Source organism: Littorina saxatilis, linkage group LG10 (assembly GCF_037325665.1).
Source record: "Littorina saxatilis isolate snail1 linkage group LG10, US_GU_Lsax_2.0, whole genome shotgun sequence".
Taxonomy (NCBI): domain Eukaryota; kingdom Metazoa; phylum Mollusca; class Gastropoda; order Littorinimorpha; family Littorinidae; genus Littorina; species Littorina saxatilis.
Window position 1 is genome coordinate 37,177,042 of NC_090254.1, and position 23,518 is coordinate 37,200,559.

At 41.3% G+C, this 23,518-nt stretch overlaps 1 long non-coding RNA gene across 1 annotated transcript; it reads left to right on the plus strand.

Annotated features, from left to right (window-relative positions):
- The first annotated feature begins 3,568 nt into the window (after nucleotides 1-3,568).
- Nucleotides 3,569-21,578, plus strand: LOC138979244 (uncharacterized). Its single transcript, XR_011459952.1, has 3 exons — nucleotides 3,569-3,654; nucleotides 19,424-19,604; nucleotides 20,808-21,578. It is a non-coding gene; the product is annotated as an uncharacterized lncRNA (long non-coding RNA).
- The last annotated feature ends 1,940 nt before the right edge of the window (nucleotides 21,579-23,518 follow it).

The window sequence follows — 23,518 nt, forward strand, 5'->3', positions numbered from 1 at the left end:
CAGTCTTGCACAGCACTCCTGCAGCAGCAAACCACAGAGCTTTCCGTGCGATGAATGCCCCAAAGTGTGCCCATCGAAGAAGGCTTTAACTCAGCACAGGCTGAAGCATGCACCAATGCCAGAGTTTCGGTGCCAGTTTTGTGGCGTGGAGTTCAAGTTCAGACAGGGAAGAGATCGTCATGTCAAAAGCAGATGCAGGGTTGCCCAGGAAACAAAAACATCTAAGGATTATTATTGTTTGTTAGAGTTTAATTTTTGGTTTTATGAAGACGCAAGATTAGTTTCATATTATTGATTTTAATAAAAGCATAGAAAACTGCAAAATATTAATTTCAATCTCTCTCTCTTTCTCTCTCATAAGTTTACTTTCTATACTTTCTAATATTAATTAACTGTAATTAAATTGTATGTACAGTCATTGAAGCCTTGTCTGGTCATAATATGTCCCGGTTATCATGAACTTTGTGAAAAGGAAATAAACACTTGTTTGTTAGAGTTTTAATTTTACTCCTTTTGGTTTTATGAAGACGCAAGATTAGTTTCATATCATTGATTTTAATAAAAGCATAGAAAACATTCATGAAGCGAATGAATCTGCCATGGAATAAGCGATAGCCTGTGTGCCAAAACAGAAGGGACTCTTTACTGTATCTCATTCTTTTTTTGTCTCCAGTGGCGTAATAGTTCACAACGTCAAGAAATAACCGAAAGGCAATATTATCAAGGGGAAAATGTCCTTGAATTATCATTTGATGAAAACTAATCCATTCACTTATCAAGCCGTTTTCAGCCAGAATTTGTCCAGCCTTTTCGGCAAGGTTATTCACAAAATAGTTAACCGCACTAGGAGTGTGCTCTTGGGGATGTTTATCGTCATTCTGAGACACTGGCGTAGGCTCTTGAGCCTCTTGATTGCCATTCTGAGATGCTGGAGTAAGCCCAATGGAATTTGGAATTTTATCCACTATTATTTTGTTTTGATCGGTTACAACTATTTTGCAGCCTTTCTCAGCGCACTCTTTTGGTGAAAAATCGAATGCTTTTGTGCATAGCCTCCGCTTGCCTGTCTCCGTGTTAAGCTGAACAAAACAATACCGAAGCTTATGTGCTTCATGTTTATCAACTGTGTGGGTTATGATTTCTTTGAAGATGGAGAACCCTTCTCCACAATGGTAACATCTATAATCCATGATCTGTAAAATGAGAACATTTAATTAAGATCATTCAGGTCATCAAGCAAAAAACTAGGCAGCGCAGCGAAAAACCAGTCATAAGCGCATCCGATCCGAAAAATCAAGCTATCATAAGCGCACAGGGGGTATTTCATAAGAGCACCCGACCACAAATCAGCGACCTGCCTTGTGTTTTGGATAGTTATTCAATAGATACGCATTTTTTTGTAAAAAGAGCAACGTGAATAAGTAGCGCTACATTTCGGGTTTTGACAACTGTAATATGGTTGCAGGATAATTGGTATTTTAGGAGTTATTACATTTTTTCTGCAGACACTCACCTCGTGCCCCGCTCTTCGTATCATACGCTCATCCGCTAAAAAGGGTTATTCTAAGATCACCCAGCATATCATAAGCCCACTCCTGATTGAAGGGCCTGAATGTTGATGCTGCAAACTCCTTTGTTGTTTTCAACTCTGTTCAGAAACTGATGCAAACTAAAAACTGTTCGCAAGGAATCAGTTCGTATTTTTCCCCTTCTTCTTTTTCTGCGTTCGACTGACTGCACGATCAAAGTCTCTCCGCTCCGAGGGATGCCGCAAAGCTGACCGTGCGGCGAAGTTTATCTGCCTTTCCCCAGAGTTTGGTCCGAAGGTCCGTTCCGTCCACAGAACTTATATATTATCTAATATAAGTTCTGTGGCCACTGCTCTCGGCGCCTTGCTTCGTGGGAGGGACAGTCGTATTTTTCCCCCGAAAGCGGCGTATGCCTGAATGGCGGGGTAAAAACGGTCGTACACGTAAAAACCCACTCGTGCAAAAAACATGAGTGAAAATGTGAGTTTCCGCTCATAAACGAAGAAGAAGAATTGTTCGTATTTAGATATACGAGCGAAGAAAATTCCGTTTCAATATATCGGTCACGTTTAGCCGAACATGTAGGAGGGGCGTTAAAAACCAACCTTCCTTCCTGTGCATGTCAGCGTGACATTTTCCACAAATCTTTCCAAGCTGTTAGGCCCACAAAAAAAGGTGTGGTTAAGGTAACATAGCCAAAAACAAATTAGGGTAGGAAGGTAGGCAATCACTGTTTTTTTTTTAAACTTTTTTTTCTAATGTGTACAAATTAAACCTACTTGACAGGGAAATAAGTGTGCGGCTCGAGCGCTTTCGCTTTCATTGCGTTTTCTGCACTCGTTTTCTTGTTTGTTTTTTTACATTTAGTCAAGTTTTGACTAAATGTTTTAACATAGAAAGGGGAATCGAGACGAGGGTCGTGGTGTATGTGTGTCTGTCTGTCTGTGTGTGTGTGTAGAGCGATTCAGACTAAACTACTGGACCGATCTTTATGAAATTTGACATGAGAGTTCCTGGGTATGATATCCTCAGACATTTTTTTCATTTTTTTGATAAATGTCTTTGATGACGTCATATCCGGCTTTTCGTGAAAGTTGAGGCGGCACTGTCACGCTCTCATTTTTCAACCAAATTGGTTGAAATTTTGGTCAAGAAATCTCCGACGAAGCCCGGACTTCGGTATTGCATTTTAGCTTGGTGGCTTAAAAATTAATTAATGACTTTGGTCATTAAAAATCGGAAAATTGTAAAAAAAATTATTTTTTTATAAAACGTTCCAAATTTACGTTCATTTTATTCTCCATCATTTTCTGATTCCAAAAACATATAAATATGTTATATTTGGATTAAAAACAAGCTCTGAAAATTAAAAATATAAAAATTATGATCAAAATTAAATTGTCCAAATCAATTTAAAAACACTTTCATCTTATTCCTTGTCGGTTCCTGATTCCAAAAACATATAGATATGATATGTTTGGATTGAAAACACGCTCAGAAAGTTAAAACGAAGAGAGGTACAGAAAAGCGTGCTATCCTTCTCAGCGCAACTACTACCCCGCTCTTCTTGTCAATTTCACTGCCTTTGCCATGAGCGGTGGACTGACGATGCTACGAGTATACGGTCTTGCTGCGTTGCATTGCGTTCAGTTTCATTCTGTGAGTTCGACAGCTACTTGACTAAATGTTGTATTTTCGCCTTACGCGACTTTTTTTTTTTATTTTGACAAATGTAATAAAAAGTTATAGGGTCGGCCCCTAAAAATAGGGTAGGTCGGGTTACCGTAACCACACCTATTTCATAAAACGGATTTAATTCCCCGGGAACTTCTTCAGTTCACACACACACACACGCACACACCCACTCACACACATACACACACATACACACACATACACACACACACACACTCACACACACACATACATACACACACACACACACTCACACACACACGGCACACACACACACACACACACACAATGTTTGAATATAAGAAAACGAATGACAAGAACGATCGGTGATTTCTCAGAAATCACTTAAGGAGAAAAATCCGGTCGCATATTTTGCAAGAAAGGACGCAGTCGCTTTGACCTGATCTTTCTGATTTCAACTTGTGTGCAGGTACGATCATTGTTTTCATGAATATTTCTCCTCCATGCTTTGTATTAAATGAGCTTTTCACACACACAAAAGTATTACAGTACATATTAAATGACTAAAAAGAAGTTGTATGTTCACAGCACAAGATGGATCTTTTTTTTTAAATGTTTGGTGACGCCACTTACTCGTTAGACTTAGACTTATCAACTGTGTTTTTAATTTTGTGTGTGTTACTTTTACTTCCAAAAATGGACATTTGAGCGAGTAAAGCTTGGATTTCTATGATATTTTGACGACACCTGTTCATACATACACAATTTCGAAAAAAAATGCATGTGCACACCTGTGACCTCATGACTGTGCACATTAAATATAAAAATCACGTGTAGTCCACAGGAGACTGCCATAGGTAAATCGTTCGATCTATATACAGCTGTGTACTAGCGGAAACCATGTAACACAGGAATGATTTATTTCTTCAACTTAGTTATTTCAATCTTTGAACTTGATTTCTTGAACATAGGCGTTTTCAAATACTTCCCCGTCCCGCCGGGAAAGAATTAGGAACCAATGCATAAATTGATTAGTTAAGTTGGTTCATTAGAAGCATTTGATTAAAAGTAAGGTACATGTCTCGCATATCATGGAAACGAAAAGGTTGTGACATGGATTATTTTTAATTCAAAGAAATTATTCTAAAAGACACAAAGTATCAGATGTGGTTTTTTTTAGTTTATTTGTGTCATATATTTGCGGGAGTGTCACCGAAAGAAATCATGAGAATAAACTATAGTCCCCATGCATCACAACCACTTAAATGAGTAAAACAGCATGCCACAAAAAGGTGCACAGCTCTATAGAACCACCCACAATTACTTAGGTAAAGTAAGAACTCGGTACTCGTGATTTTACGAAAGTGACAAAAATATGTAAGGGAAAGTCCTCAAATACCGAACACTTAAGGGAAATTTTCTCAAAAACAACAAAAGACAGACCGTTTGTGAATGTGAATTATAACAAAGAAAATAATCAGCAACATTCATACCACGTTTTGTGGAAAGAAATCAACATAAAAGAAAGTTATCTTAATTTCAAAAAATCTAAAATATGTTTGGAATTACACCTGCTACCTAAATCCGAAAAAAAATCCAAACAGCACAAACCAATGTTACTTTGACTGACAAACAGAACAAAAGTACTCTCTTTGGCTTTCTGTTATTCCATCACAATCCACATGTACCCATTTTGAGCACATCAAACACATCATGTCCTCACAGGTGTATTCTCGGCACACACAAAAACAGAACCAGTTAGCTTCCTGTTGATGACTGACATTTCTAGCCCTCTTGGTTTTAGTTTTCTGTTTCTCTCTGTTCTCTGTTGGCTACAGTACAATTGCACCCCAAGCGCAAACTTGCCCAATAGCACCCCCAGAAAAAATGTGGCCAATTACACCCCATCATGTATTTCTTTGAGAACCATAACCCTTATAGGGCCTCACGAGTATTAAATACTTTCTTACCGAATTTGTCAGAGTGGCTTTGAGTAAAAGTCACGTTGCGGACATGGGTTGCCACTTGAGCTGAACATGTGCTCACGTCTTTTCTTGTCCGTTACAACAGAGACATACATACATTCTATCTATGTCTCTGGTTACAACAACTGTTGTGCTATTCCCACATTCTGCCTTTGAGACACTGAAAGTTGGATCATGGATTTTGTTGAAACTATTAGCGAGAGGGGCAAACCATGAAAAGCAGATGTACACAGAGGATACCAGCCGAAATTATCTTACTGCTTTATACATGAACTATTTTATAATAACATTTCCAATTGAGGCCCTGTAAGGGATGGTGTGGAATGGGTTGGTATTGTCCAAACAAATTAGCCCAATTGCACCCCAGAGGTGTTGGGGTGCAATCGGGCCCATTTGGGGTGCAGTTGTCTTGCACCGTCTCTGTTCTAGGCTTTGATTTGCTTGTTGTTTTTACATTTAGTCAAGTTTTGACTAAATGTCTTAACGTAGAGGGGGGAATCGAGACGAGGGTCGTGGTGTATGTGTGTCTGTGTGTCTGTGTAGAGCGATTCAGACTAAACTACTGGACCGATCTTTATGAAATTTGACATGAGAGTTCCTGGGTATGAAATCCCCAGACGTTTTTTTTTCATTTTTTCGATAAATGTCTTTTATGACGTCATATCCGGCTTTTCGTGAAAGTTGAGGCGGCACTGTCACGCTCTCATTTTTCAACCAAATTGGTTGAAATTTGGTCAAGTAATCTTCGACAAAGCCCGGACTTCGGTATTGCATTTCAGCTTGGTGGCTTAAAAATTAATTAATGACTTTGGTCATTAAAAATCTGAAAATTGTAAAAAAAAAATTGTTTTTATAAAACGATCCAAATTTACGTTCATCTTATTCCCCATCATTTTCTGATTCCAAAAACATATACATATGTTATATTTGGATTAAAAACAAGCTCTGAAAATTAAAAATATAAAAATTATTATCAAAATTAAATTGTCCAAATCAATTTAAAAACACTTTCATCTTATTCCTTGTCGGTTCCTGATTCCAAAAACATATAGATATGATATGTTTGGATTAAAAACACGCTCAGAAAGTTAAAACGAAGAGTGGTACAGAAAAGCGTGCTATCCTTCTCAGCGCAAGTACTACCCCGCTCTTCTTGTCAATTTCACTGCCTTTGCCGTGCGCGGTGGACTGACGATGCTACGAGTATACGGTCTTGCTGCGTTGCATTGCGTTCAGTTTCATTCTGTGAGTTCGACAGCTACTTGACTAAATGTTGTATTTTCGCCTTACGCGACTTGTTTTTTGTGCCTGCGACACTTCAAGTTTACGTGTGTAGGGACTTGACGTGATAATGTCAGCTTCTGTATAGTTCGGTATTTGAACCATAATTTAAATCTACCTAACAGTTTTAAAACCACATGGTGCTCAGGCACGATTAAGACGAATGCTTTGAAACAGACATATTTGGCCAGCAGATAGATCACACTGTTCATTTCAGCCATAACTTTTCACTAAAAGCAACTCAAATTCATGCTATGATTAGTCTTCTGTCGGTCGAAAATAGCTTTGAGGGTCATAAAATCCTAAAACCACTCATCGTTTTCTTGTGCAGCCTTTCGAAGCCACTCTATCACCTCGTGCAGTCAAATTTGAGCAGTCACCTCTTGTTTTCGAGAAATCAGCTGTTCGGTATTAGTCACCTGTTCGACATTTGGGGACGTACGTTTCCCGGGTGTGTCTAAAACACGCGGGGACCCGCGGGGACGGTGAACTAGCACGCGGGGACGTTATATAATAACATTCTGACTATCCTTTATTTATTTAAACAAAAGAATGATTTTTTTAAAACTTTTGTGTGTGTGTGTGTTTTTGTTTTGTTTGTCAGAATGTTATAAAATAACGTCCCCGAGTGCTATTTCACCGTCCCCGCGTGTCCCCGCGTGCAGTTAAACTGTCCCCGCGTGTTTTAGACACACCCGGGGAAAGTCCCCAAATGTCGAAATAAATAGCACGCGGGGACGGTGAACTGGCATGCGGGGACGTTATAATAACATTCTGACTATCCTTTATTTATTAAAAAAACCACTTTTTTATTTTTGTTTTTGTTTCTTTGTTGTTGTTGGTCAGAAGGTTATAAAATAACGTCCCCGCTTGCTCTTTCACCGTCCCCGCGTGTCCCCGCGTGCAGTTAAACACGCGGGGACGGTGAAATAGCACACGGGGACGTTATTTTATAACATTCTGACTATAAAAAAAAACCGGCACGGTTGGCCTAGTGGTAAGGCGTCCGCCCCGTGATCGGGAGGTCGTGGGTTCGAACCCCAGCCGGGTCATACCTAAGACTTTAAAATTGGCAATCTAGTGGCTGCTCCGCCTGGCGTCTGGCATTATGGGGTTAGTGCTAGGACTGGTTGGTCCGGTGTCAGAATAATGTGACTGGGTGAGACATGAAGCCTGTGCTGCGACTTCTGTCTTGTGTGTGGCGCACGTTATATGTCAAAGCAGCACCTCCCTGATATGGCCCTTCGTGGTCGGCTGGGCGTTTAGCAAACAAACAAACAAACAAACTAAAAATAAAAAATAAATAAGTTAAAAAAAATATATATTACTTCTTTTTTTAAATAAATAAAGGATAGTCAGAATGTTATTATCTAACGTCCGCACGTGCAAGTTCACCGTCCCCGCGTGCAGTTAAACTGTCCCCGCGTGTTTTAGACACACCGCTTTCCCCTACTTTCTTTTGCAATTGCGTGCATTTATTTGACTAATTCCCGCTTTTTACATTTAGTCAAGTTTTGACTAAATGTTTTAACATAGAGGGGGAATCGAGACGAGGGTCGGTGTGGGTGTGTGTGTGTGTGTGTGTGTGTGTGTGTGTGCGTGTGTGTGTGTGTGTGTGTGCGTGTGTGTAGAGCGATTCAGAGTAAACTACCGGACCGATCTTTATGAAATTTTACATGAGAGTTCCTGGGTATGATATCCCCGGATGTTTTTTTCATTTTTTCGATAAACGTCTTTGATGACGTCATCCGGCATTTTGGAAAAGTTGAGGCGGCACCGTCACACCCTCATTTTTCAATAAAATTGATTGAAATTTTGGCCAAGCAATCTTCGACAAAGGCCGGACTTTCGTATTGCATTTCAGCTTGGAGGCTTAAATATTAATTAATGACTTTGGTCATTAAAAATCCAAAAATTGTAATTAAAATTATTTTTTTATAAAACGATCCAAAATTACATTTATCGTATTCCTTATTATTTTCTGATTCCACAAACATATAAGTATGTTATATTTGGATTAAAAACGAGCTCTGAAAATCAAAAATATAAAAATTATGATTAAAATTAAATGTCCGAAATCGATTTAAAAACAATTTCCTTGACCGTTCCTGATTCCAAAAACATATAGATATGATATGTTTGGATTAAAAACACGTTCAGAAAGTTAAAAAGAATAGAGATATAGAAAAGCGTGCTATCCTCCTCAGCGCAACCGCTACCGCGCTTTTCTGGATTGTTAATGTCACTGCATTTGCCACGAGCGGTGGACAGGTCTTGCGGGAAAAATGCAATGCGTTCAGTTTCATTCTGAGAGTTCGACTGAGCTTGACTAAATGTTGTATTTTCGCCTTACGCGACTTGTTTTAGGCTAACATCCTCACGTTCTTTTGGAAGTTTTCTGTTTCAATCTTGATGCTGCAAACTCCTTTGTTGTTCGCAAGGAATCAGTTCGTATTTTTCCCCTTCTTCTTCTTCTTCTGCGTTCGACTGACTGCACGATGAAAGTCTCTCCGCTCCGAGGGATGCCGCAAAGCTGACCGTGCGGCGAAGTTCATCTGCCTTTCCCCAGAGTTTGGTCCGAAGGTCCGTTCCGTCCACAGAACTTATATATTAGACAGAAGGGACAAGCGCCTCTTCGGTATGTTCCGGCAATTTCCGTACGCGTTCGGGGCGCCATTTTGAAACTGCTGCGAAGAAGCATGGCGAGTACCAGTACTGGCAGTAGGCTTACTGTAAACAAAACGAAACGCGGAGCGTGTTACCGTTGTGTTATGTGTGTGTGTGTGTTTGTGTGTGTGTGTGTGTGTGTGTGTGTGTGTGTGTGTGTGTGTGTGAGCCTGTGTGTGTGTGCGTGCGTGCATGCTATGTAAATGTGTGTGTGTGTGGTGTGTCTGTTTGTAAGAAAGAGAGAGAGAGAGAGAGAGAGTGAGAGAGAGAGAAAGAGAGAGAGAGAGAGAGAAAGAGAGAGAGAGAGAGAGAGAGAGAGAGAGAGAGAGAGAGAGGGAGAGATAGTGTGTGCGTGCATGAGTTTGTGTGTATGTTTGTGTGTGTATGTGTGTTTGTTTGTAAAGGTGTGTATGTCCGTCTGTCTATGTGCGTATGAGTGTGTGTTTTGTGTGTACTGAGATTTGTCCCACAGTGAGTCACTGTGTGTGTGTGTGCGTGCGTGTGTGTGTGTGTGTGTGAGCCTGTGTGTGCGTGCGTGCATGCGTGCGTATGTAAATGTGTGTGTGTGCCATGTGTGTGTGCCATGTGTGTTTGTAAAGGAGAGAGAGAGAGAGAGAGAGAGAGAGAGAGAGAGAGAGTGGATTTGTGTATGTGCGTGTGCGTAAGTGTATCAGTGTCTGTGTGTGTATGTGTGTTTGTTTGTAAAGGTGTGTATGTCCGTCTGTCTATACGTGTGTATGCGGGTGTGTGTTTTGTGTGTATGAAGTTTGTGTGCGAGAGTGAGTGAGTGCGTGCGTGTGTGTGTGTGTGTGTGTGTGTGCCGCGTCAGTGTGTGACTTGGGGGGTGTGTGTCAGTGTGTGTGTGTGTGTGTGTGCTTGAGAGAGAGAGAGAGAGAGAGAGAGAGAGAGAGAGAGAAAGAAAGAGAATGTGGTTATTTATGTGTGTGTGCGTGCATGCATTCGTGCGTGTGTGTGTTTGTGTGTGTGTTTTTCTGTGTAAGAGAGAGAGGGAAAGAGAGAGAGACTGAGAGAGAGAGAGAATGTGTATGTGCGTGTGCGTGAGTTTGTGTGTAGGGCCTATGTTTGTGTGTGAATGGGTGTGTGTGAATGAGTGTGCGTGTGTGTGTGTGTGTGAGAGAGAGAGAGAGAGAGAGAGAGAGAGAGAGAGAGAGAGAGAGAGAGAGAGAGAGAGAGAATGTGGTTATTTATGTGTGTGTGAGTGTGCGTGCATGCATTCGTGCGTGTGTGTGTGTTTGTGTTTCTGTGTCTGTGTGAGAGAGAGAGAGAGAGAGAGAGAGAGAGAGAGAGAGAGAGAGAGAGAGAGAGATGTGGGTGTGCGTGAGTTTGTGTGTAGGGCCTATGTTTGTGTGTGAATGAGTGTGTGTGTGTGTGTGTGACCGTGTGTGTGTGTGTGACTTGGGGGGATGTATGTGTGTGAATGTGTGTGTGAGAGAGCGAGAGAGAGACTGAGAGAGAGAGAGAGAGAGAGAGAGAGAGAGAGAGAGAGAGAGAGAGAGAGCGGATTTGTCCTTCGCGGGGGGTATGCAGTGCCTTGGCATTGCACTTCTACTTAATTTTTATGTTGTTGTATACAGCAGGCAAACACTTTGAAGTGCCGAACACTTGTCGCAATTTCACAGTAAAATTGACGGTGTAAAACGCGGCAATCAGTCTCGTGTACGACCGTTCTGTCTTATGTGTGGTGCATGTTAAATGTCTAAAAGCACCGTCTTTGAAATAATCCTCGTGGTTGACAAGGACGTTAACCCTCAAAAGATCGATTGATTGCTTGTCGTGTAGCATTTCAAAAGTAGGCACGGCACAAAATGATGATCATGCACATAACAAAGAGAAAAACTAATGGTCACAGATCTATCGATGCGGCTGAAGTTATACATCAGCAAATCCTTACTACTGATAAATTAGTAAGTAAATGGACCTGCTTTTATTCACACAGTACGTAAACTTGGTCAGGTCATATAGTCCAGGCATCTTAGCCACTTTAGTGAAGGGAACGTTGAAGTGACAATGACTAGGTTTAAAATGTCCCTTATCAGAAAGTTCAACCTCAGTCCTTTGATGTTTATTAAACACATTTTCATATAAAGTTGGCGCTTCATATGGAAAAGTGGCTTTGAAATTGACCCTAATCCTTCTTTGGGCTCTGTAAATGTCGTTTGGGGCTATGGTTGTAAAACGGTATCTACTGGTCACCCCAATGTATAAACTGAAAACTCTTTCTGCACCAGAACACGCAGAAAGGATTGTATCTGCATGATGTCTGATGCTTTTCAAAATCCCCAACCACTAACACCTTCAAAACGGACAATAACTGACACTGTTGTTTTTCCCTATATAATCCTTACTATTTTTCCGAGACGTCGTCCTGTTGTGTATTTAGCTTGCCACAACCTCATACATGGTCCTAAAAGTTAAAGTTGAAGAAAATACTAAAGATAAATGAACAAGCTGACGCAGTGTCATTCGCACCGTGAATCCCTCCATGGGAACATACTAAAGTCTGGTTCCAAATAGGCTCAATTTCCTTCTATTTCTTTGTATTTCTGCCTCGTAGGGGTAGGGGTGTTCAAACCAAAGGCACCTTTAAACCAAAATTCAAATCACACATCTTACAATACTAAGACACTCAGCAGTGAAAGGGTGTCTGCTGGTAAAATATTCCAAACAATCCTAAAAGTACTTCACTACTAAACGTGCTGTTAAAAAGAGCCGTTATTTTTCCCTCTATAATCAGTATTGTGTTTTCTGCGAACATGTAGTCTATTTAGATGGTTGTCATGTGCACATGAGTTGCTAAAGCGTTTTCAGTTGGGCATATGTCGAAAAGCAAAGAATTAGCCCTTTGAAAACCATCAGAACTGTCACACAAAAATAACATTTACCTATCTCACCAACTGACCAAACATAGGGCTTTTCCTTATGTATTATGTATTGTCGTGTTTTTTGTAGCATACTTGTGAAAACAGCCACCACTGTTGTAAATGATACTTTAAAGAGCATTATTTCATTTTTACAGTTGAAGGACAACCTGGACTGCCGTATATTACAGCTGTTTTACAATCAGCCAAAATTTTCTTAACAAACGTATGTTAAGAACAACTCCCATAGTGAAATTGAAGGAAAACAAAGTGAAAACCCCCCTGCCATAGAGGAGCTAAAGAATCAACAATAAACGACTGCATGGATAGCTTGATGCACGAATGCATTGCGGACATGTTTGTCTCCAACCAAGAGAAAGTTCCAAAAAATCCCTTTTGTGCTTCTTATTATACAGTGACGTCAAAGACAGCCTTTTCTGCTGTTCATACATTCAGGGGTTATGGTTACACTAAACGACGTAGTTGTAGCCATACTGCCATCCAGATTTATTTTTTCCTTGCGAGCAGTCACAGGGTGTTTGTGCTGTCTGCCAACCGTTAGATGACCCCGCCCAAGTCTGTTAAGGGACCGTTTGACCGTTATAGAACGCGTCTTTTTGATTTTTTGGCACAGTTGGAAACGGTTGATTTTTATCCCTACCATTGTTTCCAAACATTATATAGGAATGTTTTGTGAACAACGGATAATAGCCGCTACTCGCATGTGTAGCAAAAGTGAGCGTACATACTCACCCTGGTCGTCCAGCCGTTGTCCGTTGCCCGTCTTCATCTGTCTGTACAAATCATTACCTTTGGATTTTTCTCGAACGCTATGAAGTGAAGAAACACCAAATGTTGCAAAATGTTGTATGACCCCAAGAGCTCAAAAAAGATACTTGAGAACCTTGACCTTACCTTAAGGTCAAGGTCACAGGGAGAATGAATGTGGTCTAAAAACTGCAAAATTTCACATTGTGCCAGTTTTCTGGAAAACAAATTAAAAACAGCGGGCTTAGTTTTGTATGGTATACAAGAAAAAGAAAGCCTTATCTTCTGATACCATTTTGGTTGACCTCGCTTCAATGTCAAGGTCAGAGGAGCCCTTCAAAGTTGAATTGTAGACATATTTTGATGTGAGCTTGCCCCTTTAACTTTACTATGGACGATATCTCTTACAAACTTAAACACTGAGTGGGGCGTTTGTTAGAATTTCATAGTGAGCCACATCTGGTCACATATCGTTAGGGTCAAGGTCACATTGACCCCTATGAAAAATGTGACCAAGCCGGGTAAAGAAATCCATGTGTCTTGGTAAAAAATCTTAACAAAGCAAAGCCCATGCGACTCTCATGCTTGACCTTTGTCTTAAAGTGACCTTGACCTTCAGGTGACCTTGAAGGTGAAGGTCTAACAACTGAAGCTGGCAAGGACATTGTACACTATTAGAACTGGTTTACAGATTTTTCCTACCAAATTACACATGACCTTTGGCCAAGGTCAAGATCATCAAAGGTCACACATCACAAGGCTATCAATTCAAGACATAGGAAGCATAAACATACTTATTGGCACTTTCTACAAAGAGACATTGTCACTTTTAGTGATTCAATTGCCCGTTTCAGTCACATTTCATAAGGGGCAAAGTGACCTTGACCTTGATGATATGTGACTAAATGTGGCTCAATATCAGTATATAACATGTGCCCCACACAATTATGAAGTTTGAAAGATTTTTTTCATAGTTCAGGGTCAAGGTCACTTCAAAACATGTATACAATTCAACTTTGAAGGACTCCTGTGACCTTGACATTGAAGCGAGGTCAACCAAAATGGTATCAGAAGATAAGGCTTTCTTTTTCTTGTATACCATTTATTTATTTTTTTTATTTATTTACGAGGATTTATATCGCGCACGTATCTCACCACACAAGGCGACTCAAGGCGCATGTTACCTATTAATGCCGTGTGAGATGGAATTTTTTACACAATATATCACGCATTCACATCGGCCAGTAGATCGACTGCCTTTAGGCGCTGCATCCACCTTTCACGGCCTATTATTCCAGGTCACACGGGTATTTTGGTGGACATTTTTATCTACGCCTATACAATTTTGCCAGGAAAGACCCTTTTGTCAATCGTGGGATCTTTAACGTGCACACCCCAATGTAGTGTACACGAAGGGACCTCGGTTTTTCGTCTCATCCGAAAGACTAGCACTTGAACCCACCACCTAGGTTAGGAAAGGGGGGAGAAAATAGCGGCCTGACCCAGGGTCGAACACGCAACCTCTCGATTCCGAGCGCAAGTGCGTTACCACTCGGCCACCCAGTTCCTATACCATACAAAACTAAGCCCGCTGTTTTTAATTTGTTTTCCAGAAAACTGGCACAATGTGAAATTTTGCAGTTTTTAGACCACATTCATTCTCCCTGTGACCTTGACCTTAAGGTAAGGTCAAGGTTCTCAAGTATCTTTTTTGAGCTCTTGGGGTCATACAACATTTTGCAACATTTGGTGTTTCTTCACTTCATAGCGTTCGAGAAAAATCCAAAGGTAATGATTTGTACAGACAGATGAAGACGGGCAACGGACAACGGCTGGACGACCAGGGTGAGTATGTACGCTCACTTTTGCTACACATGCGAGTAGCGGCTATTATCCGTTGTTCACAAAACATTCCTATATAATGTTTGGAAACAATGGTAGGGATAAAAATCAACCGTTTCCAACTGTGCCAAAAAATCAAAAAGACGCGTTCTATAACGGTCAAACGGTCCCTTAACAGACTTGGGCGGGGTCGTCTGACGGTTGGCAGACAGCACAAACACCCTGTGACTGCTCGCAAGGAAAAAATAAATCTGGATGGCAGTATGGCTACAACTACGTCGTTTAGTGTAACCATAACCCCTGAATGTATGAACAGCAAAAAAGGCTGTCTTTGACGTCACTGTATAATAAGAAGCACAAAAGGGATTTTTTGGAACTTTCTCTTGGTTGGAGACAAACATGTCCGCAATGTATTCGTGCATCAAGCTATCCATGCAGTCGTTTATTGTTGATTCTTTAGCTCCTCTATGGCAGGGGGGTTTTCACTTTGTTTTCCTTCAATTTCACTATGGGAGTTGTTCTTAACATACGTTTGTTAAGAAAATTTTGGCTGATTGTAAAACAGCTGTAATATACGGCAGTCCAGGTTGTCCTTCAACTGTAAAAATGAAATAATGCTCTTTAAAGTATCATTTACAACAGTGGTGGCTGTTTTCACAAGTATGCTACAAAAAACACGACAATACATAATACATAAGGAAAAGCCCTATGTTTGGTCAGTTGGTGAGATAGGTAAATGTTATTTTTGTGTGACAGTTCTGATGGTTTTCAAAGGGCTAATTCTTTGCTTTTCGACATATGCCCAACTGAAAACGCTTTAGCAACCCATGTGCACATGACAACCATCTAAATAGACTACATGTTCGCAGAAAACACAATACTGATTACAGAGGGAAAAATAACGGCTCTTTTTAAAAGCACGTTTAGTAGTGAAGTACTTTTAGGATTGTTTGGAATTTTTTACCAGCAGACACCCTTTCACTGCTGAGTGTCTTAGTATTGTAAGATGTGTGATTTGAATTTTGGTTTAAAGGTGCCTTTGGTTTGAACACCCCTACCCCTACGAGGCAGAAATACAAAGAAATAGAAGGAAATTGAGCCTATTTGGAACCAGACTTTAGTATGTTCCCATGCGGGGATTCACGGTGCGAATGACACTGCGTCAGCTTGTTCATTTATCTTTAGTATTTTTTTCAACTTTAACTTTTAGGACCATGTATGAGGTTGTGGCAAGCTAAATACACAACAGGACGACGTCTCGGAAAAATAGTAAGGATTATATAGGGAAAAACAACAGTGTCAGTTAATGTCCGTTTTGAAGGTGTTAGTGGTTGGGGATTTTGAAAAGCATCAGACATCAGGCAGATACAATCCTTTCTGCGTGTTCTGGTGCAGAAAGAGTTTTCAGTTTATACATTGGGGTGACCAGTAGATACCGTTTTACAACCATAGCCCCAAACGACATTTACAGAGCCCAAAGAAGGATTAGGGTCAATTTCAAAGCCACTTTTCCATATGAAGCGCCAACTTTATATGAAAATGTGTTTAATAAACATCAAAGGACTGAGGTTGAACTTTCTGATAAGGGACATTTTAAACCTAGTCATTGTCACTTCAACGTTGTTCTCTAATATGCTTGGACTAATAAACGTAAACAGAGACAAGGCACACCGTGAGACCAAACTGCGCACTGCGTGTGTGTGTCGCTCGCCGCGATCGCTGGTCAGTCTCAGCATTAACAAGATGGCGGCCGGCCGAGCCAACCAGAACGCGTTCTTCGATCGCGCTAAGAGGGCTTGTCCCTTCTGTCAAATATAAGTTCTGTGGCCACTGCTCTCGGCGCCTTGCTTCGTGGGAGGGACAGTCGTATTTTTCCCCCGAAAGCGGCGTATGCCTGAATGGCGGGGTAAAAACGGTCGTACACGTAAAAACCCACTCGTGCAAAAAACATGAGTGAAAGTGGGAGTTTCCGCTCATAAACGAAGAAGAAGAATTGTTCGTATTTAGATATACGAGCGAAGAAAATTCCGTTTCAATATATCGGTCACGTTTAGCCGAACATGTAGGAGGGGCGTTAAAAACCAACCTTCCTTCCTGTGCATGTCAGCGTGACATTTTCCGCAAATCTTTCCAAGCTGTTAGGCAAAAAAAGGTGTGGTTAAGGTAACATAGCCCCCCAAAAATTAGGGTAGGAAGGTAGGCAATCCCTTTTTTGTTTTTTTAACTTTTTTTTCTAATGTGTACAAATTAAACCTACTTGACAGGGAAATAAGTGTGCGACTCGAGCGCTTTTGCTTTCATTGCGTTTTCTGCACTGGTTTTTTTTGTTGGTTTTTTTTGTTTTTGTTTTGACATATGTAATAAAAAGTTATAGGGTCGGCCCCTAAAAATAGGGTAGGTCGGGTTACCGTAACCACACCTATTTTTTGTTTAGGCCTTTTATTTGATCAAACCACCAATCTACTTAGACCCATAACGACCATTTAACCGTGAACTAATTTCGAAGACTAAGGCCAACAACAAAAAATAGTCTGTTTACGGTATCCCGACCGACCCTATTTTTTCGCGCGACCCTGAACTTTTTTTTTGGCATTTGGGAGAGAAAAACAGTCTTTGTTTTTTTGGCAAAATAACTTAAAAATATGTTTTTTGGGGAAACAAATAATAAAAAAAATTAAAATAAAATCCCGACCTACCGACCCTATTTTTTGGGCCTATGTTACCGTAAACAGACTATTTTTGGGGGGCCTAATATGGGTGTCAGTTACGAAATGATGCCATCACAAAATTCACGCTCAAAACAGCAAACATTTACGCTGTGGATTATTTATTTATTAATTTATTAAGGAGATTTCTATAGCGCATAACTAAAAGCACTATGCGCTTTACAATATCACTAGGTATAAGCACACGCAAACATACTCTGATTAAATAGAACTTAGCCTAACAAGACATACTAAGAACACTAAACATTTGAGTTCATACAAAAATAGAGAATTACATTAAATACTGGACAAACGATTAAAATAAGCTTAAGGCCTACACCGACTACAATGGACTATTTCGAATACAAAAATTTAGTTAACTATAAAAGGCAGTGCATAAAACTCTATAATCCAAAGCAGGTCGAACAAATAAAAAACATAAAAGACTATTTAACTATGATTACTTCGTAAAAGATAATAAACATGGAATACAAAGCTGTAATTTTTAACAACAAATCTAACAAGATTTTCATGCCATATTGCACAACACATTTTGACACACACCCAACCTCACACAAGCACACATACACACTTACACACACACACACACACACACACACACACACACACCCACACACACGCACACACACACACACACACACACACATGTACTCACACACACACATACACACACACACACACACACACACACACACACACACACACCGTCACACCGGGTGCGGTAGTTCAGGATGTCCGTGTTTAATGATCTAGAAGATAGTTTTCACGGAAACTAAGGTTTGTTTACAATCCAGCTGATTTTACTTTCAGATAACTTTTGATTCTTCCAACGTATGCTTGCCTGATATAATCTTAACTTTGGAGGCTTGCTTATTACAGTGTGTTATAAAATGTGTGTTCAAAACCAGTCTGTCAACAAGGCTTGTACCGCAAAGAAACACGCACGCCTGTATTTGTCTTTATCTCCAGATCTAATTTATGGAAATCTCAGTAACTGAATCCGGCACAAATTGAAGTATCGTTGTGTGAAGGCTCCAATTTTGTCCTCCTTTCTTTATTTGCAAAGCACTTCTATACACGTGGGTGTTTACTCAACAGTCGTCCGTCCATACATTAACTTTTCATTCCCACCAATGGAACTCTTATGATTGCTTACTTAGAAAAAAATATGACATATAAACGGATGTTTCTCTTTTTACAAACATCGCCCAGCCACGAGTAATTGGCACGACCTTAAACAAGTCGCGTGAAGCGATATCAAAACATTTAATCAATCTGTCGGCCTAAGACTAAAATATATGAATGACTGGTTCTCGGTTCAGTGTTCGTATACTGAAAACGAGGATCAGTTGGGGCGGGGATATAGCTCAGTTGGTAGCGCGCTGGATTTGTATTCAGTTGGCCGCTGTCAGCGTGAGTTCGATCCCAGGTTCGGCGGAAATTTATTTCAGAGTCAACTTTGTGTGCAGACTCTCTTCGGTGTCCGAACCCTCCCCCCGTGTACACTACATTGGGTGTGCACGTTAAAGATCCCACGATTGACAAAAGGGTCTTTCCTGGCAAAATTGCTTAGGCACAGTTAATAATTGTCTACCTATACCCGTGTGACTTGGAATAATAGGCCGTGAAAGGTAAATATGCGCCGAAATGGCTGCAATCTACTGGCCGTATAAAATTTCATCTCACACGGCATCACTGCAGAGCGCCTAGAACTGTACCCACGGAATATGCGCGATATAAGCGTCATTGATTGATTGATTGATTGATTGATCACAGAGAATATTGTAAGGCTTGGCTAACCGAAACCTAGTTAGCATTAACCGATTGTCTTTCATTTTGAGCACTTTTAAAAGTTACAATGACATATCACTGAAAGGTCAAGATTGTTATCACTTTAAAAAAAATTTAACGGGCACACTGCATTTTTAATAACAAAATTTTAAAAACACCAAATGACACACAGACAGACACACAGATAAACTGAACAAATAACACCTTCCAAGCTCTTCTTGACTTCGTTAATCGGGAATTTCCGGATACAGTTTTCTCATGGTCGTCAATGAATAACTGAACTCTTTCATCCTTTCCAGATCGAGCAAGACATGTTGTCCTGTCCGGTCTGCCTGGAAAACGAGAAGATCAACAACTGCGGTGCGTGCATCCCTTGCGGTCACCTCTTTTGCCAGTCATGCTTGACCAAATTGTCACACTGCCCTTGTCCAACATGTCGACGAAGGATTCAAAGGGTTCAGAACGTGTTTGGAGATGATGGTTAGTTGTATGATTTCTATCCTGTAAAACACGGATAACGAAAAATCGGGTGTTCTGCATGGGCCGGGTGATCCTCTAAGAAAAATTAAACAAGTCGCGTGAAGCGATATAAAAATATTCAGTCAATCTGTAGGCATCAAACTATAGGATGATCAACTAAAAAAAAATGTCATCGGCGAGACTGCATTCAGATAGTCTCGGCTAACTATACCCGAAGACCGAGACAGTTCACGCTCGTCTCCGCGAAGCATGAGAACATTATACCCAACCTATTTTCTCTAATTCTGAGCGCGTTTTTAAAGTAAACATTACATATCTATATGTGTTTGAATTCAAGAGAAGAAGAGGAATACAATGCAATGATTTTTTATCTGTAAGTAAAAATTAGTTTTTAGTGACAAATGTAATGAGCAAACTAATTAACTAATTATTAAGTTTCCGAGATGAAATGCAATCCCAAAGACCGGACTGAGTGAAAGATTGCTTGATGGAAACCAAATTTCAATCAATTTGGTTGAAAAATGAGGGCGTGACAGTGCTGCCTCAGCTATCACTAAAAGCCGGTTATGACGTCATCAAATACATTTATCGAAAAAATGAGAGAAAAAAACATCAGGGGGTATCATACCCAGGATCTCTCATGTCGAATTTTATGCAGATCAGTACTGTAGTTTTCTCTGAATCGCTCTACACACACACACACACACACACATATCGTCCCTCTGCCTTCTGACTTTAACTGCAAAAAGAGCACACACACACACACACACACACACACACACACACACACACACACACACACAAACACACACACACGCAGACACACACGTGTGTGTGTGTGTGTGTGTGTGTGTGTGTGTGTGTGTGTGTCAGTGTGTGTGTGCCAGTGTGTGTGTGTGTGCGTGATGGTACATGGTGTGTGTGTGTGTACGTGCGTGTTTGCGTGCGTCCGTGCGTCCGTACGTGCGTGCGTACGTGCGTGTATTTGTGTGTGTGTGTGTGTGTGTGTGTGTGTGTGTGTGTGTGTGCGTGCGTGTTTGCGTGCGTGTGTGTGTGTGTGTATGTGTGTGTGTGTGTGTGTATATATGTGTTCATGCCACTCATTATTCGGTCATGTTGAATTCAAATACCATGACATATTTTAATGGTCGCGCGAATGACACATTCAAGCGTGTAATATGATCATTTGCATCTTTCGTACAGCCTTCTCCTCAACCGAACGGACTTCTCCTTTGCCTACCACCAAAGCGACCTTTGCTCGAAGCCCGCTCGAGGAATATTTTTACATCATATTTTGTTTTGGTTTTCTTTTGTCTTCATTTTGTTCCGTTTATTTTTGAAATCTTTTTCCGTTATTTTTGGTTGCAAGTGAATAGGTATTTCGTTGTGTCTGAGCAGGAAATGTGTTCGTATCTTTCATCTTCATGTGTAAGGGATTGGGTATTTGATTGTGTTGAAGTGTTAGACTCTGTTTCTGGCTTACATTTTCGAGTGTAAGTGGGTAGGTATGTGGTTTTGTCCAAATGGGAACCGGCGTAATACGAAATTTTTACTCAACGAAAAATTGACTCCGGAGTAAAAAGTACGAAATGTTTACTCCGAGTACACTTGTCGTACGAGAAAAGAACTTCCCAAGGGACGTTAAAATTACTCCCTCCACGAAACGTTTACTCCCCAGATTTTTTACTCCCAGTAATCTGGAAACTCGGGAGTAAAAATTTCGTGTGAGTAATTTTCTCGTGTTACACGGGGCAAAGCCGGGTATACTTGCTATGTATTGTGTCTACAAAAACAGAGTACCCAACCAGCACTAAATATGCGGCCCATACAGGTCCCATATATATTTGCGAGTCTTTTGGGGCCAACTTAACTAATCTGGGTACAATCTATTAGGTACAATCTCGTAACAGCTAATGAGATGGAGAGAGAGAGAGAGAGAGAGAGAGAGAGAGAGAGAGAGAGAGAGAGAGAGAGAGAGAGAGAGAGAGAGAGAGAGAGAGAGGTTGTGAGAGGTTGAGAGAGGTTGTGAGAGAGAGAGAGAGGTTGTGAGAGAGAGAGAGGTTGTGAGAGGTTGTGAGAGAGAGAGAGAGGTTGTGAGAGGTTGTGAGAGAGAGAGGTTGTGAGAGGTTGTGAGAGAGAGAGAGAGGTTGTGAGAGGTTGTGAGAGAGAGAGAGGTTGTGAGAGGTTGTGAGAGAGAGAGAGAGGTTGTGAGAGGTTGTGAGAGAGAGAGAGAGAGGTTGTGAGAGGTTGTGAGAGAGAGAGAGGTTGTGTGAGAGAGAGAGAGAGAGAGGTTGTGAGAGAGAGAGAGAGAGAGAGAGAGAGAGAGAGAGAGAGGTTGTGAGAGAGAGAGAGGTTGTGAGAGATTGTGAGAGAGAGAGAGGTTGTGAGAGGTTGTGAGAGAGAGAGAGGTTGTGAGAGAGAGAGAGGTTGTGAGAGGTTGTGAGAGAGAGAGAGAGGTTGTGAGAGAGAGAGAGAGAGGTTGTGAGAGAGAGAGAGAGAGGTTGTGAGAGAGAGAGGTTGTGAGAGGGAGAGAGGTTGTGAGAGAGAGAGAGGTTGTGAGAGAGACATTTTGGTGTTATTTTTTTAAGCATAAGACTTTTTCATGACAACATGCCTATATAAGATGTCCAAATGTTGACTACGCAGAACAATCGCGATATTAAATATACACACCCAAATCAGGGCAGGGTTCGCAGTTTTTAGTGTTGGGTACGCCCATGGCCTTGATCTTTGATACATCTTTTATTTAATTGTGTATTTTCACTGATGCATGTTGAATGTCATTGTAATAAAGACATGAAAGATAGATATTAATCAAAATCAAGTCAACTATACTGTTCAAAAAAAGAAACGCATAGCTTGTAATATTTGGTTAATTTAGTTATATGGCTACAAGAATATCCACCAAACTGCAGAAAATGTTTATCTGGTCGTCGACCTTTCGTCCATTGCCACAAGTGAGCTCTGCACGTGACGCATGCGTTATCAGTGGCTACAATGTCAAAATTGCTCATTTGGCATGACCACTCGTCAAGCTTCAGTGTAATCTCGTGAAACTCGGGGAATATTGAGCTCTCACCATGTCTTCCAAAACCCATAAAAGCGGATTGTTCGCCACAAAGAAATCAGACGACAATTCAGCGACGAAAGATGGCCCGATTGAGCAGAGAAGACCGCCAAATTGCATTGGGTCGTTTACAAGCAGGCCAAAGTGAAAGTGCAATCGCCAGGCACTTCCACGTGTCCCAGAGCACCATCAGTAGACTGTGGGTCAGGTTTCAAGCCACTGGCTCCGTTGCTGACTTGCCACGAGCGGGAAGACCAAGGGCGACAACTGCTGCTCACGACCGCTTCATACGGCTCCGCCACCTCCGAAATCGTTTCCTGTCGGCCTCATCTTCTGTCCAGGCTCTCCCCGGGCCACACCGATTATCGGACCAGACCGTGCGGAACCGCCTGCATGAAGCTGGTTTGAGAGCTCGCAGACCTCACAGAGGAGCTGTCCTCACCCGCCGCCATCGCCAGAACCGAGTGCAGTGGGGCAACCAGCACCTTCGCTGGACCGTCCGGAATCACTGGAGACACGTGTGGTTCAGCGACGAGTCCTACTTCCTGCTCCAGCGACATGATGGTCGGAGGAGGGTCTACCGGAGAGTAAACGAACGTTACGCGCCCAACTGTGTGGATGAGGCACCCGTTCATGGTGGTGGAGGCGTCATGGTGTGTGGGGCGATCAATACCGCTGGAAGGAGCACCCTGGTGCACGTCCAAGGGCGCATAACTGCCCAACGATACGTGGAGGAAATTCTGCGCCCACACGCCCTTCCTCTTCTGGCTGACCAGGATGCCATATTCCAGCAGGACAACGCTCGCCCGCACACAGCACGACTCACCACCCAGTTCCTCACCGACCA